The following is a 6023-nucleotide window of genomic DNA, read 5'->3' on the forward strand; positions in this document are numbered from 1 at the left end:
CAGCGAGTAGACCACTGCCCCCTTGCCATGAACCAAGCCCTCTTTATACTCCTTTTATCAGCAGCTTTGCTGACCTTCTTCCTGCCAACTGGCAGGGCTGTGGGTGAAAGGCAGGGAAAATCACAGGTGACATGGAAACACAAATGAAAAGATTTCTTTTCAGGTAAACTAATTTATCTATGATCAAAGACAGAACAAGGCCAGGGCTGAGTTAATCATCTCCTTTCAGTTGAAAAGCATCCAACAAACTCTTTACCAGAAATAAGATGGAAAAACAGGACTGGCTTTTCCTTTGGGGTGCTCCCCTCCTAACCTGCCACTGCCTCATTGCCCGCTGGGGCACTGTAAGTGCAGAGACCTACCCCGTGCGCCAGAAGGTGGAGGCAAACAGGGCTGGAGGGTCAGCAGAAAGAAGGAAGAGACAGAGCATCTCCCTGCCCAGGGAAGGAGATGGGTCATTCCCCCAGGACACAGAGGTGTAAATGCAGGGAGACAAAAGCAGAGTAGATGCAGTGGAGAGAATTATTATTTTTTCAAGAACAAGGTATACTTCCAAATGTTTATTACTCTTTTTTTTAAAGGTGTGATTATGGTGGTGATGGTATCAAATTGCTAATGGTATTTAGTTTCCATGGGGTGTATTTTACTTTATGCATTTATTTTTCTCTCTGGCTGCCCCTTGGCATATGGAACTTTCTCAACCAGTGATGGAATCTGTGCCTGCTCCAACGGAGCAAGGCGTCTTAACCACGGGACCACCAGGGAAGTTCAGTGGAGAGACTTCTGATGGAGGATGGTATTAGGAAGCAGGTTAGGGGAAACTCATATGGATAGCAGATGAAATAACTCTCAGAGAAGGAGAGTATGGGGTGGGTGAGAAGAGAAAGCCTTCAGGATAGGAAGCTAGTCTTCCAGCTATGAGGGTGGAGGGCAGAGGATTGGGAGTTTCGGGGCAGGTGTATCCTGCAGGAGATGAGAGGCTCTGCCCATCAGAGTCAGGAGAGGAAGAAGGAGGGAGGTGCAGAGTGCCTGGTGGTGGGTGGCAAACTCTGGGTTGGGAGGTCCCTGAATGAGCACTGTGGGTGGAACTGTGATTTAGGCAGAGAGAAGCCAGGAATGTTGCCACAGTGATGTGGCACAGAGGAAGCCACAATGGTGTGATCACTCACCTAGAGCCAGACATCCTGGAATGTGAAGTCAGGTGGGCCTTAGGAAGCATCACTAAGCTAACTAAGCATCACTAACAAAGCTAGTGGAGATGATGGAATTCCAGTTGAGCTATTTCAAACTCTAAAAGATGATGCTGTGAAAGTGTTGCACTCAATATGCCAGCAAATTTGGAAAACTCAGTAGCGGCCACAAGACTGAGAAAGGTCAGTTTTCATTACAATCCCAAGGAACAGCAATGCCAAAGAATGTTCAAACTATCGCACAATTGCACTCATCTCACACACTAGCAAAGTAATCCTCAAAATTCTCCAAGCCAGGCTTCAACAGTACATGAACCCTGAACTTCCAAATGTTCAAGCTGGATTTAGAAAAGGCAGAGGAACCAGAGATCAAATTGTCAACATCCACTGGATCATCGAAAAAGCAAGAGAGTTCCAGAAAAACATCTATTTCTGCTTTATTGACTATGCCAAAGCCTTTGACTGTGTGGATCACAAGAAACTGTGGAAAATTCTTCAAGAGATGGGAATACCAGACCACCTGACCTGCCTCCTGAGAAATCTGTATGCAGGTCAGGAAGCAACAGTTAGAACTGGACATGGAACAACAGACTGATTCCAAATCGGGAAAGGAGTACGTCAAGGCTGTATATTGTTACCCTGCTTATTTAACTTATATGCAGAGTACATCATGCGAAATCCTGGGCTGGATGAAGCACAAGCTGGAATCAAGATTGCCAGGAGAAACATCAATAACCTCAGATACGCAGATGACACCACCGTTATGGCAGAAATTGAAGAAGAGCGAAAGAGCCTCTTGATGAAAGTGAAAGAGGAGAGTGAAAAAGTTGGTTTAAAACTCAACATTCAGAAAACTAAGATCATGGCATCTGGTCCCATAACTCTGTGGCAGATAGATGGGGAAACAATGGAAACAGTGAGAGACTTTATTTTTGGGGGCTCCAAAATCACTGCAGCCATGAAATTAAGACACTTGCTCCTTGGAAGAAAAGCTATGACAAACCTAGACAGCATATTAAAAAGCAGAGACATTACTTTGCCAAAAAAGGTCCGTCTAGTCAAGGCTATGGTTTTTCCAGTAGTCAGGTATGGATGTGAGAGTTGGACCATAAAGAAAGCTGAGTACTGAAGAATCGATGCTTTTGAACTGTGGTGTTGGGATAAGACTCTTCAGAGTCCCTTGGACTGCAAGGAGATCCGACCAGCCCATCCTAAAGGAAATCGGTCCTGAATATTCATTGGAAGGACTGATGCTGAAGCTGAAACTCCATTACTTTGGCCACCTGATGCAAAGAGCTGACTCATTTGAAAAGACCCTGATGCTGGGAAAGATTGAAGGTGGGAGGAGAAGGGGACGACAGAGGATGAGATGGCTGGATGGCATCACTGACTCAATGGACCTGAGTTTGAGCAAGCTCCGAAAGTTGGTGATGGACAGGGAAGTCTGGTGTGCTGCAGTCCATGGGGTCGCAAAGAGTTGGACATGACTGAGAGATTGAACTGAACTGAACTGAACTGAAGCCAGGAAGGGGAGGGGGTATTGCACTAAGGGCTGCCTCTCCAGCCCGATCCTCCAGGATTCTAACCTAAAGCAGACCTGGACCTGGGGAAGAGGGCTGAGCTGGCTGGGGAACCCTGCCCTCTTTTGTCATTCTCCTTCCACCTCTGTGCCTCCTCTGGAGAGTAGGGAGATGGCTCTAGCCTCAGGATGAGGAGTCCAAGAGGAGGCTCGAGCCTCCTGAAGGTTACAAACTCCAAAGTGAACCTTTGAGGGCAGGGTCAACATCACATCCATCTTTGTATTCTTTGGGAAAGCCTAATATGTATTTGTTTAAAGATTAGACTGTTGAGCATTGCACTTAATACCCTCAATACTGTTGCCTAATCTCACACTGAGCCTCATCTCTCACGCGGGTCAGACTCTTCATCCTGATTCTGAGGGTGAAGTGTGGAGGAAGGCTTGGCTTTCATTCTGAGGCTCTGCATTTTTTTCTGAGCAATGCTAGTTCCTTTTGAAATAAACAGAGCCACATAAATACATGTATAAAGATTTGGGTTCTAGTAAGTGCTGTACTTAGTTGCTCAGTCGTGTCCAACTCTTTGTGACCCCATGGACTGTAGCCCACCAGGTTCCTCTGTCCACAGGGATTCTCCAGATAAGAATACTGGTGTGGACTGCCATGCCCTCCTCCAGGGGATCTTCCCAACCCAGAGATGGAACGCAGGCCTCCTGCGCTGCAGGCAGATTATTTACCGTCTGAGCCCATCAAGGAAGCCTGGGGTCGAGTACAGCTGTCACCAAATTTTGTGTAGTTTGTCATAAATTGTCACAAAATTGGGGAAAACCTAAATATTCATCAATAGAGGAAGGTTAGATAAATTGGGTTTAATCATATTAAGGAATACTATCCAACTTTTACAAAGAATGAGTTAGGGACTTGCTGGTGGTCCAGTGTCTAAGACTCCATGCTCCCAGTGGAGAGGGCCTGGGCTTGATCCCTGGTTGGGGAACTAGATCCCACATGCCACAACTAAAGATCCTGCATGCTGCGAGGAAGATGGCAGATCCGTTGTGCTACAACTAAGACCCAGCACAGCCAAATACATAAATATTTTAAAAAATGAAATAAAAAGAGTGAGTTAGACTTAAATGACGTGATATGAAAAAATGCCCTTGGTATATTAAATGAAGATAACAAGTTTCAAACAAAATGGTACTCTGTGTGCGTATATATTCATTGTTGTTGTTGTTTTTTGCTAAGTTGTATCCTACTCTTTGAAACCCCATGGAATGCAGCACACCAGGCTCCTTTGTGCTTCACTGTCTCCCAGGGCTTGCTCAGATTCATGTCCATTGAGTTCGTGATGCTATCTAACCATCTCATCCTCTGCTGCCCCCTTCTTTTTAAAATACATACATATATTATTTATATATATTTGCTTTATATAGTGGGCTTCCTTGGTGTCTCAGATGGTGAAGAATCTGCCTGCAATGCAGGAGATCCAGGTTCAATCCCTGGGTTAGGAGGAGCCCCTGGAGAAAAGGAATGGCTACCCACATATATATTTATAAAATATATATATATATATATATATATAGAGAGAGAGAGAGAGAGAGAGAGAAACAGGGTACAGAAGGTTTATACCTAGAAATTATTTAAATAATTTTTATAGAAAATATTACTTCTAGACAATCAATCAATAGGTATGGGAGCACTGTGATGATCTATTTCCCTTTTTTGTGTGTGTACTTTTTTTGGCTGTACACCTTGGCTTGCGAGATCTCAGTTCCCTGACCAGGGATTGATCCCCAGCCATGATAGTGAAAGCCTGGAATCCTAACCAGTAGACTACCAGGGAACTCCCCAGTTTCACTTTTAAAACACATTTTTTCTGTGTTATTTGACTTATCTACAGTATTATTATTTTTGGCTGCTCCTGGCAGCCTGCCAGATCTTAGTTCCCCAACCAGGGATCAAACCCATGTCCCCTGCATTGGAAGCTTGGAATCTTAACCATTGGACTACCAGGGAAGTCCCTTATTTTTGTAATTAAAACTAAGAAATATATTCTAGGACACTTATTCATTTTTGACAATGGCACACATTCTCTTCAAGTGGGAAATAGATCCCTACAGGGGACCAGCCACTCAGTGCTAAGGTGAGAGGTTTCTGCAGCCAGGGGACAGTAGCACAGGGCTAACCAGCATCAAGATTTTAAGCAGGATTTACGGTTTTAGTTTAGCCCTGAGAATGGCACTTTTGCCAACAAAGGTCCGTCTAGTCAAGGCTATGGTTTTTCCATTGGTCATGTATGGATGTGAGAGTTGGACTGTAAAGAAAGCTGAGCGCTAAAGAATTGATGCTTTTGAACTGTAGTGTTGGAGAAGACTCTTGAGAGTCCCTTGGACTGCAAGGAGATCCAACCAGTCCATCCTGAAGAAGATCAGTCCTGGGTGTTCATTGGAAGGACTGATGTTGAAGCTGAAACTCCAATACTTTGGCCACCTGATGCAGAGAGCTGACTCATTTGAAAAGACCCTGATGCTGGGAAAGATTGGGGGCAGAAGGAGAAGAGGACGACAGAGGATGAGATGGTTGGATGGCATCACCGACTCACTGGACATGAGTTTGGGTGAACTCTGGGAGTTGGTGATGGACAGGGAGGCCTGGCATGCTGCAGTCCATGGGGTCGCAAAGAGTCGGACACGACTGGGAGACTGAACTGAACTGAGAATGGTCAGGGGGTGGATTTTAATAACACAGATGTGGGGAGAGGTCAAGGCCAGCCTGGGCTAAGGGCAGGCCACGACGCTGGTTTCTGAGCCCTTCCACCACCCCATTAGTCCCTTTCTCTCTTCTTGAGCACCTCTCTTCCTTGGTCCTCCCTTCACCCCCAAACCTGCTGCATCTCTCACTCCTGTGGGTTATCCTTAGCTGACTGCTCCTGGGTGAGGCTCTCCTGCTGTGGGGTCGGGGTGAGGAAACTGAGTGCCATGACAGGGCACCTCGGTTGGGCATGCATCATAAGATGGGGCTGCAGAGCTGTTGGCCGATGCTATAGAGAATATGAAGGATATCAAGATAAACGGCAGACAATCAGTGCCTGATAAATGTCTGGATGCTTAATGCAACCGAGAGTAGGGCTAAGATTGGAGTTAAGGACTAAGACTCCCTAGAGCTCACCAAACTTATTAGCATGGCGGTCAAAGTCTTCTCAATGGGGACCCCACCCATTGTCCTACATGGCTGACTCCCCCAGTAAACGCAGCAGGCACAGTGCCCGAGGCCCGTAATACTTCTTAGGCCCACAAATGTGTCTCAGTCTTTACAA

This window comes from Bubalus kerabau, chromosome 1 (assembly GCF_029407905.1).
Source record: "Bubalus kerabau isolate K-KA32 ecotype Philippines breed swamp buffalo chromosome 1, PCC_UOA_SB_1v2, whole genome shotgun sequence".
NCBI classification, from domain to species: Eukaryota; Metazoa; Chordata; class Mammalia; order Artiodactyla; family Bovidae; genus Bubalus; species Bubalus kerabau.